Source organism: Triticum dicoccoides, chromosome 1B (assembly GCF_002162155.2).
Source record: "Triticum dicoccoides isolate Atlit2015 ecotype Zavitan chromosome 1B, WEW_v2.0, whole genome shotgun sequence".
Classification (NCBI taxonomy): domain Eukaryota; kingdom Viridiplantae; phylum Streptophyta; class Magnoliopsida; order Poales; family Poaceae; genus Triticum; species Triticum dicoccoides.
The window spans coordinates 476,814,962-476,825,519 of record NC_041381.1 but is presented as its reverse complement, the minus strand read 5'-3'; the positions used below and the strand labels follow the sequence as shown (position 1 = coordinate 476,825,519).

The following is a 10,558-nucleotide window of genomic DNA, read 5'->3' as shown; positions in this document are numbered from 1 at the left end:
TCGCCACATAGAATGATAGTTCAGGATATTAAGAGGCTCTTTGGTGAAAGGGATATCTCTATTGCTCATGTAAGTAGGAATCAGAACGTTGTTAGCCACACACTTGCTGTTTTCGGACGGTCGGAGGGCCGAACTGCAGTTTGGTTGCGCTCTGGACCTGCAGACGTTCCTCTGCAATGTAGGAATGAATATTCCAACAGTTGAGCAATGAAATCCTTTTAACCCCGCAAAAAAAAATCTGCACATAAATATGCTAGGCAAATACTCAAATTTCCCATGCAGAGAAGAACAAAAGGAAAGTACAGCTGAATCAAACTGGAGGAGCTATTTTATTATTGCGTTGCATACACGACCAAGCTAAGCTTAACAAGTTCAGCACTGATGTGCAATTTATTCAGAAAGGCAAGAGCTCCTTAATTCTATACTTCTTAACTAATGAAAAGGCACTGATTTTCAAAACTACAAGGGCGACTTGTTCCAAACAGCTTGGAGCGATCGAGTTTCTAAGATTCGTGGAGCGAAAACTCTTGGTGCTTCTTCAGATACTTGTCGAACCAGCTGAGCATGTCTGCACGAGCCTCTTCGGCGGTTTTGACGGCGAACGCGTCGCTGGCGTTGTATCTGCAAGCGAAGCCGTGGGCTACGCCCGGGAAGATCTTCACAAAGTGGTCAATCTGTAAAATGGCACATTAAAGTTTAGTAGTCAATCTTCATGAAGTATGAAATGAAGCTACTAGGAGGAATGTACCTTGTTGTTCTGATCCAAGGTCTGTTCAAACTGGTGCACTATCGGCGGTGGAGAAGCTTGATCAAGCTCTCCTCCAAGAATCTCAATGGGATGCTTGACCTCTGAGCATGCAAAACGGAGTTACCGAGTTAGAGAAAAGGATATGCAGCGCATTCTTCTTGTGAATGTGAATTTTTATCATACACGAGGAAGAATCAGCAGGGAAAGCCTAATTAAGTGAGATGGAAATAAGACAAGCACCCTTCATGTCATCGACAGTCACTAGTGAAGGGTGCGAGATGACAATCACTTGAATTTCTTCAGACTTTGATAGCTCCACGGCTACCTTTGCTGTTAAGAAAGAGACAAATGGAGTGGTTAGTTGAAGAATGCTACTAGTAAAAATTAAAACAGTGAATTCTTGGTGTTCATGTGGTTGAAGTAAGTTAACTCACCACCCCAGCAATAACCTCCAACGCCAACTTCAGACGCCCCTTGCTTCTTCAGAGCAGTAATAAGCACTTTAGTCTTTTCAGCTGCCTCTACCTGTAACGGGAACGAACAAGATAGAAACAAGTACTGTTATGTATCCTATCCTGAGACTGAAACATTCAGATGGAAAAACTGCAGCATTTCATATGATTAAGCGTGATTTTCATCGAAATACAATATAGTGTTCCCGCAACCAAAAAAACAATTTAGTCTGCTGGATACCATTCGTAGGATACTGAATTTTTTGATGTAATGTGCCGGAGTGAGAAGTTCACCCTTTTTCCAAAATGTACTTGCGAAACCGATGGCTAGTGGTCTGCCTATCCATTATAGTCTTAGAGAGAGCGATAGAGTTTCAATAGTATGGCATCCGTTATAGTCATACAGACCAACTATTACAAACAATACAACAAACAGGATAAGAAAAGAAAATGAACGAACCGGAGAGTGAGTTTTCAGCCAATCTTGAAATGAAATCTTGGCCTCATCCCTGAAAGGGTCCCGTGCAACAAATCAGGAACCACGACCAAGTATCCATCATCTGCAACCTGGTCCGCGATTTTCCTTGGGTACACAAGTTATACATGTCGTTAACTTCATTCACCTCAGACAAGTGGAATGAGACTCAAAAATGCAGGCAGGATGGAACAAAACAAATTTGTAGAGAAACAATTTGAAGCAGAAATTGTTCTTTTTTAAAGTCATTCAAACAATGGCAGGTACGCACATACCTGAGTTTTGGCGCTTGGAAGCCTGCAGAAAAGAAGATTCATTAATGGAGTCAGTCACGTCACGTACACTGGACGGGTTGTCAATGTAGAAACAGAGACGTTCCTTCCGGTAGCTAATTAAGTGGTCTCGGTGATTCTGAGCACTGACCGAAGTAGTCGGAGGCGAGGACGATGGCGCGCGGGGAGCTGCGGGATCCGGTGACGTAGGCCTGGAGGCCGCCGAGGTCGCGGACGAGCTCGCCCGCCTCGTCGCCCGCGGCCGTCAGGTTGGGCGGGTTGTCCAGGCACGGCGTGTGCGAGCCGGACGGCGCCAGGAGCACGAGCCGCGGCGCGGTGGCGGCAGAGGCGAGCGCCGTGGACAGGAGGAGGAGGAGGCAGGGGGGCAACGTCGACCGCACCGTGGCAGCGGCCATGGCGGGCGAAGCGAGGCTGTGAGGTCAGTGGCTTTTTGGCTGGTGCAGCGTGTCAATCGGATGACGGAAGGAAGCGGGAGCGCTTGCAGTGTGTGTCGCGCCAGGGAATGTGCGGCGTTGCTCGCTCGAGTTTTATATGGAGCGGGAGGACGAAGCAGCAGTGAGTATAAAGAATGTTTTCTTTTTCTATCTTAATACGTGTCTCTCTCATTCATATCATAAAGAACAAAGTACAAGTCACGTAAAAACCGACATGACAAAACTGAAAAAGATAACATAACATCTCTGAGCTTGACACCAACACCCGTCACCTGCATCCGGCACCACCACGGCAGTCACCGAAGAAAAGAATGACGGAGCACCTCCTCACCCGAGCTCGACGCGCCTCCATCGCTGATATGCAGCTTTGCGGACCTCTAAGGTGGCTCGCCAAAAGTGAAGCCATGCATTGACGTTGTACGAATCAGAGTGGCTCGCCAAAAGTGAAGCCATGCATTGACGTTGTACGAATCAGACCGGGGCACACGCCGGACACACCATCGAACTCCAGATCTGGCACCCCATCACGACTAAGACGCCGAAGGAGGAAACCATACCTGCCATCCACGAACCACAAATCCAGCACACGTTTCGTCTTCCAGATGTCGTGATGCAGACCACAATCTGCATCCGCTCCTGGACTACCTTCGAAGCTCCATGCCGACACTGGAGCAAACACCGTTGCAACGGCGGAGCCCGAAGACACAGGTCCACCACGAGGATGCAGCCGCCGCCACGCCATCCTTACTTGAATAGACTGATTTCCAAATTCATCCCCAACCATAGGACCGATGGCCTCGCCGGCGATGGGGAGCCGCCGGAGAACGGCGCTGAAAGATGGCCTCTCCTAGCGGCGGCTAGGATTCCAGCCGCCAGGAAGGAGAGAAAAACGATATCCACACGCCGCCGCACGCTGGCCGGCTACGTACACCAAGGTCGAGCACCTCATCACACCTTGTTCAGTTCGCTTCGGTTGCGTTCACTTGCACCCGCTTCATAGATAACGTCGCACGGTCAAACGATACAAGGTGTTAAATAAACCTCTTACCAAGCTGATCAAAGATACTCTTTTTAGGCATATTTGACTTTGCATGATTTTTGATACACTAGTACATGAATTGAACTTGTATAGACCATATCATCGTATTTATCTTGTAAACTAAGTTATTCATACGTGTTTATACAGATTATGTACAAATACAATTATGGTAAAATAATAGTCAAAGTAACGTGAGGCATACCATTAAAAGTCAAGTACAACTTATTTTGGGAAGAGGCCAGGTAGTATCTGAACTCCCTTCGTCCCATAATATAAGATCGTTTTTCAAGCTAAGTACAAGATATAAAAACACCAACAAAGCACCACGGTTGGATTGGATCCACTATTCACCAAGCAAAATCATGGGAGTGTAGAACTTCCCATAAAGAGCCTCTACCGTCTAATGACACACGACCTCGCAACTTCTGGATTTGCCACCAAGTCCTTGCCCTCTCGCTTCGGGTTGAGGAGAGTCGACATTGTAAAAATAAGAGGACCAGTGACTTAATGACACCGTCACGTGTGTATGAGAGGAGGCAAACGAAAGCACCCAACGTCAGGCTTGAAAAAGCCTCAAGAGACAATCCAAGCCAACCTAAGAACGCTGCCATGGCCGGAGAAGACATGCAAATACCAACAACACGCCCAAAAGGATTACGACACTAACACGTGGTTGCAGCAGAGTCCGCCAGTGTCGACCATGGTTTTCACCAAAGCGTTAACTTGGGGAGGTAGGAGAACCTCCACGATGCGTCGAAGGGGGAAATGACACCAGTAAGCATTAGCACCATCGATGTCAAATCACTGAGCTTTCTGTCGATACCTCCCACGCACCTTGTTGTAGAACCCTGCCGTCGAGCACACCCGAAAGAGAGGCTCACCACGGTGAATCTAGAGCTCCAGATATGGATTAGTGTCCGGCTGCCACCGCCGACAGCAGCCTCGCCAGGGTCACCCGCCGTTGCCCCTTCCTCCCCACCCCTCTGCACCATTTGCGTAGTCATGGGGGTACCGAATACTGTTGCCAAAGGGGCCGCTAGAGAGCCGCCTGTGAAACCCACCTTCTAGGGCTATGACCCCCGCATCCAAGATTCCACACTAACGCTTGCCGTCAAGTCCCTCATCTACCGTAGGATTGATGGGCAGGCTCCTCCTTCTGCATCATAGGGCACCCTTGCCTCACGATCAAGGCCGGATTTGGGCGGCCATCGAGCCATTGTCATCGAGTGTTTCCTGCTTGGTGAGAGTCTGCACCTCAGAAGGTTCGGCAGCGACACCCGTATTTTTCGTGCACTGAGACCTATGCTCTGCCACTCTTGCATTGCCGGCCATTGCTCAAGAAGGGAAGTGGGCTTTGAGGGAAGATTTTTGGCGGAGGGCGCAAGATCATTGTGTTAACCATAGTGCATTCACTCCTTTGGCAAGCTGAGGAACTTCAACTAGTTAATTCGACGTGTATATCGCAATTGTCAATGTCATTAACAGATTTGGGGCATCTCCAATGTGGACCCCTAAAACTGACACAATATTCATTCACGGACGCATTCGCGAACAGTGATACAAGAGCCGACCATCCAACCCTATCCATCAAACGTCTGGAAATATTTTAAATGCGATTTGAACAAATCGGACGATGCTCATGCAAACCAGACGATTTTCCTTTAAACCCAACCAAATACATTACATTTTCGACACATTTCAATTAACCAAAAGCAGATGTGCCATGTTTTAACCTAGTCTAAATCTTCGCATGCAGTGGTTGTCGGTGTAACCGGCGGATCTCGGGTAGGGGGTCCCAAACTGTGTGTCTAAGGCTAATGGTAACAGGAGGCAGGGAACACAATGTTTACCCTGGTTCTGGCCCTCTTTATGGAGTTAATACCCTACTTCCTGCTTGATTGATCTTGATGAATATGAGTATTAGAAGAGTTGATCTACTACGAGATCGTAATGGCTAAACCCTAGAAGTCTAGCCTATGAGGTTATGATTGTTGTGGCTAAACCCTAGAAGTCCAAACCCTCCGGTTTATATAGACACCGGGAGGGGGGGCTAAGGTTGTACAAAGTCAGTTACAGAGAAAGGAACCTACATATCCGAATCGCCAAGCTTGCCTTCCACACAAAGGAGAGTCCCATCCGGACACGCGATGAAGTCTTCTATCTTGTATCTTCATAGTCCAACAGTCCGGCCAATGTATATAGTTCGGCTGTCCGAGGACCTCTTAGTCCAGGACTCCCTCGATAGCCCCTGAACCAGGCTTCAATGACGATGAGTCCGGCGCGCAGATTATCTTCGGCATTGCAAGGCGGGTTCCTTCTCCGAATACTTCAAAGTCGATCTCGAACACAAGAATCATGCCCGGCTCTGCAAAACAAGTTCTACAAACCTCCATAGAGAGTATAATATTTCATGAGTCCAATCCGCTAACAATTTTGGTAGTGCGACATTACATCATTACCCGACCATTATTTTGAATCACTTTCTAGCACTAGTAGAAAAGGGGGCAATGGTCCAGGCCGGGTCAGCCCATTAGTCCCGGTTCAATCCAGAACCGGGACCAATGGGGGCATTGGACCCGGTTCGTGAGCCTCGGGGGCCGGCTGGGCCACGTGGGCCATTGGTCCCGGTTCGACTGGACCTATTGGTCCCGGTTGGTGGGACGAACCGGGACCAATGGGCCTCGCTCCTGGCCCACCACTATTGGTCCCGGTTGGAGGCATGAACCGGGACCAAAGGCTGCCCTTTAGTCCCGGTTCGTGGCACGAACCGAGACCAATTAGTTGCCTATATATACCCCTCGCCCGCAAACAGAGCACTCCCAGTGCTCTGTTTTTCGTGGCCGGCGAGGGGAGAGCTTTGTGGTGCTCTAGCTCATCTCCTATGCACACGAGGTGTTCGATGGAATGCCCGAGCCACACTACTTAAGCTTTCTCCTCTCCAAGCTCGACCTCCAAGCTCCATTTTCCTCAATATTTGTCTAGGTTTAGCGGTCCGTCACGTCCCGTCCCCGTCTTCACCGCCGTCGATCGCCCGCGCCGATCTCGTCGCCGGCACCACCGTGGTGAGCCTCTTGTTCTTATCTTCTTTCTAAAAGGAAAAAAATATATTCTTACTTGTATGTTTATATAGATACTTGTATAATTTTCTTACTTTTATTATTGCATCTTATATAGTGCGATGGTTTTGGTATCCGCCCCCGTCGGCCCTCGTCCTGTCTATGATTCGGATGTGGTATATATTATCTTTTCATAACTATTGGTTCATTTATTGTTTATGACAATTATACCGACCAACGTGACATAGATTTTATTTATCTAGGAGGTTGTTGAACCGGAAATTCCAACCGACCCAATTGTCGAGAGGTTAAATTTAGTTGAAGAAGAAACAATTTGTTGAAGGAAAAAATTAGAAAAATTGAGGAGGAGAAGATGATATTGAAGTTTCATGTTGCGGATGTCGTCGATGATCACAAGATCAAGATGGATGCAATGCACTTGAAGATTAGAAAGATTAGAAAATATGCCATTCATACCGAGGCTTGGTATCATTATGCCGTTGGATCAGTTGTTACATTGGTTGCGATTATGATCGCATTTGTTTTTGCATTGAAATGTTTTACATAGTTTCAGTGTATGGTTTAATTAATTTAGATGCTCTGTAGAGCTTTATGTTGTTAGATGAGAACTATGTATGTACTTTGGTTTTAATGTGATGATGAACTTCTATTAATTTGGTCACTTAATTATCTATCCATGATGTTCTGTAATGATTTTTGACACACTTAATTATATATAATGCACGCAGATGAACCGGCAATGGATGTACGATTCAAGACACACCTCCAAGTACATTAAGGGCGTGCATGGTTTTCTCGAAGTGGCTGAGGCAAACAAGCAGAATGGTTTTATGTGTTGTCCATGCCCTATATGTGGGAATACGAAGTCTTACTCTGACCGGAAAATCCTCCACACCCACCTACTTTACAAGGGTTTCATGCCACACTATAATGTTTGGACGAGGCACGGAGAAATAGGGGTTATGATGGAAGACGGCGAAGAAGAAGAGTACGATGACAACTATGTGCCCCCTGAATACGGTGATGCTACTGAACATCAAGAGGAACCAGACGATGTGCATGATGATGCTGCAACGGGCGAAGCTGCTGAAGATCAAGAGGAACCAGACGATGTGCCCGATGATGATGATCTCCGCCGGGTCATTGTCGATGCAAGGACGCAATGCGAAAGTCAAAAGGAGAAGCTGAAGTTTGATCGCATGTTAGAGGACCACAAAAAAGGGTTGTACCCCAATTGCGAAGATGGCAACACAAAGCTCGGTACCGTACTGGAATTGCTGCAGTGGAAGGCAGAGAATGCTATGCCTGACAAAGGATTTGAGAAGCTACTGAAAATATTGAAGAAGAAGCTTCCAAAGGATAACGAATTGCCCGACAGTACATACGCAGCAAAGAAGGTCGTATGCCCTCTAGGATTGGAGGTGCAGAAGATACATGCATACCCTAATGACTGCATCCTCTTCCACGGTGCGTACAAGGATCTGAACGCATGCCCGGTATGCAGTGCATTACGGTATAAGATCAGACGAGATGACCCTGGTGATGTTGATGGTGAGCCCCCCAGGAAGAGGGTTCCTGCGAAGGTGATGTGGTATGCTCCTATAATACCACGGTTGAAACGTCTGTTCAGAAATGGAGAGCATGCCAAGTTGATGCGATGGCACAGTGAGGACCGTAAGAAAGACGGGAAGTTGAGAGCACCCGCTGACGGGTCGCAGTGGAGAAAAATCAAGAGAAAGTACTGGGATGAGTTTGCAAGTGACCCAAGGAACGTATGGTTTGCTTTAAGCGCGGATGGCATTAATCCTTTCGGGGAGCAGAGCAGCAATCACAGCACCTGGCCCGTGACTCTATGTATGTATAACCTTCCTCCTTGGATGTGCATGAAGCGGAAGTTCATTATGATGCCAATTCTCATCCAAGGCCCTAAGCAACCCGGCAACGACATTGATGTGTACCTAAGGCCATTAGTTGAAGAACTTTTACAGTTGTGGAATGGAAACGATGTACGTACGTGGGATGAGCACAAACAGGAGGAATTTAACCTAAAGGCGTTGCTGTTCATGACCATCAACGATTGGCCCGCTCTCAGTAACCTTTCCGGACAGACAAACAAGGGATACCACGCATGCACGCACTGTTTACGTGACACCGATAGTATATACCTGGCAAGCTGCAGGAAGAATGTGTACCTGGGCCATCATCGATTTCTTCCGACCAACCATCAATGTCGAAAGAAAGGCAAGCATTTCAAAGGCGAGGCAGATCACCGGAAGAAGCCCGCCATGCGTACCGGTGATCACGTACTTGCTATGGTCAATGATTTACACGTAATCTTTGGAAAGGGTCCCGACAGACTAGCTGTTCCGAGTGACGCTGGGGGACACGCACCCATGTGGAAGAAGAAATCTATATTTTGGGACCTACCCTACTGGAAAGACCTAGAGGTCCGCTCTTCGATCGACGTGATGCACGTGACGAAGAACCTTTGCGTGAACCTACTAGGCTTCTTGGGCGTGTATGGGAAGACAAAAGATACAGCTGAGGCACGGGAGGACCTACAACGTTTGCACGAAAAAGACGGCATGCCTCCAAAGCAGTATGAAGGTCCTGCCAGCTATGCTCTTACCAAAGAAGAGAATGAAATCTTCTTTGAATGCCTGCTTAGTATGAAGGTCTCGACTGGCTTCTCGTCGAATATAAAAGGAATAATAAATATGGCAGAGAAAAAGTTTCAGAACCTAAAGTCTCATGACTGCCACGTGATTATGACGCAACTGCTTCTGGTTGCATTGAGGGGGCTTCTACCGGAAAACGTCCGATTAGCCATTGTGAAGCTATGTGCATTCCTCAATGCAATCTCTCAGAAGGTGATCGATCCAGAAATCATACCAAGGCTAAGGAGTGATGTGGTGCAATGTCTTGTCAGTTTCGAGCTGGTGTTCCCACCATCCTTCTTCAATATCATGACACACGTCCGAGTTCATCTAGTTGACGAGATTGTCATTCTAGGCCCCGTATTTCTACACAATATGTACCCCTTTGAGAGGTTCATGGGAGTCCTAAAGAAATATGTCCGTAACCGTGCTAGTCCAGAAGGAAGCATCTCCATGGGCCATCAAACAGAGGATGTCATCGGGTTTTGTGTTGACTTCATTCCTGGCCTTAAGAAGATAGGTCTCCCTAAATCGCGGTATGAGGGGAGACTGACTAGAAAAGGCACGCTTGTAAGGGACTCAATAATATGCAGGGACAAATATTCTTGGTCTCAAGCACACTACACAGTTCTACAGAACTCTACCTTGGTGACCCCGTATGTCGATGAACACAAGAACAGTCTGCGCTTCAAACACCCGGAGCAGTGCGACGACTGGATTACATGTGAACACATCAGGACTTTGAGCAGTTGGTTGGAAGCACGTATCAGAGGTGACAACACTGTTTGTGATGAGCTGTACTTGTTGTCCAGGGGACCATCTTTGACTGTATTGATTTGGAAAGGATACGATATAAACGGGAATAAATTTTACACGATTGACCAAGATCAAAAGAGCACCAACCAAAACAGCGGTGTCCGCATTGATGCAACAACCGAGAGGGGAAAGGACACATATTATGGTTACATAGTGGACATATGGGAACTTGACTACGGACATGATTTTAAGGTCCCTTTGTTTAAGTGCAAATGGGTCAATCTGTCAGGAGGCGAGGTACAGGTAGACCCACAGTACGGAATGGCAACAGTGGATCTGAAAATCTTGGGTACACTGACGAACCGTTCGTCCTAGCCAATGATGTGGCACAGGTTATCTATGTGAAGGACATGTCTACCAGACCGAGAAAGAGAAAAGATAAGGAAGCGAATACATCAAACGATGAGCCAAAGCGCCACATAGTTCTTTCAGGAAAAAGGGACACCGTGGGAGTGGAGGACAAGACAGACATGTGTGAAGATTATGAAAAGTTTCATGAAATTCCTCCCTTCAAAGTCAAGGCTGACCCCAGCATCCTGATAAACGATGAAGATTATCCATGGTTAC

At 47.2% G+C, this 10,558-nt stretch overlaps 1 pseudogene; it reads right to left on the bottom strand.

The window, feature by feature from the left end:
- Positions 1-304: 304 nt before the first annotated feature.
- LOC119342528 lies at positions 305-2,463 on the bottom strand (annotated as a pseudogene).
- Positions 2,464-10,558: the final 8,095 nt, after the last annotated feature.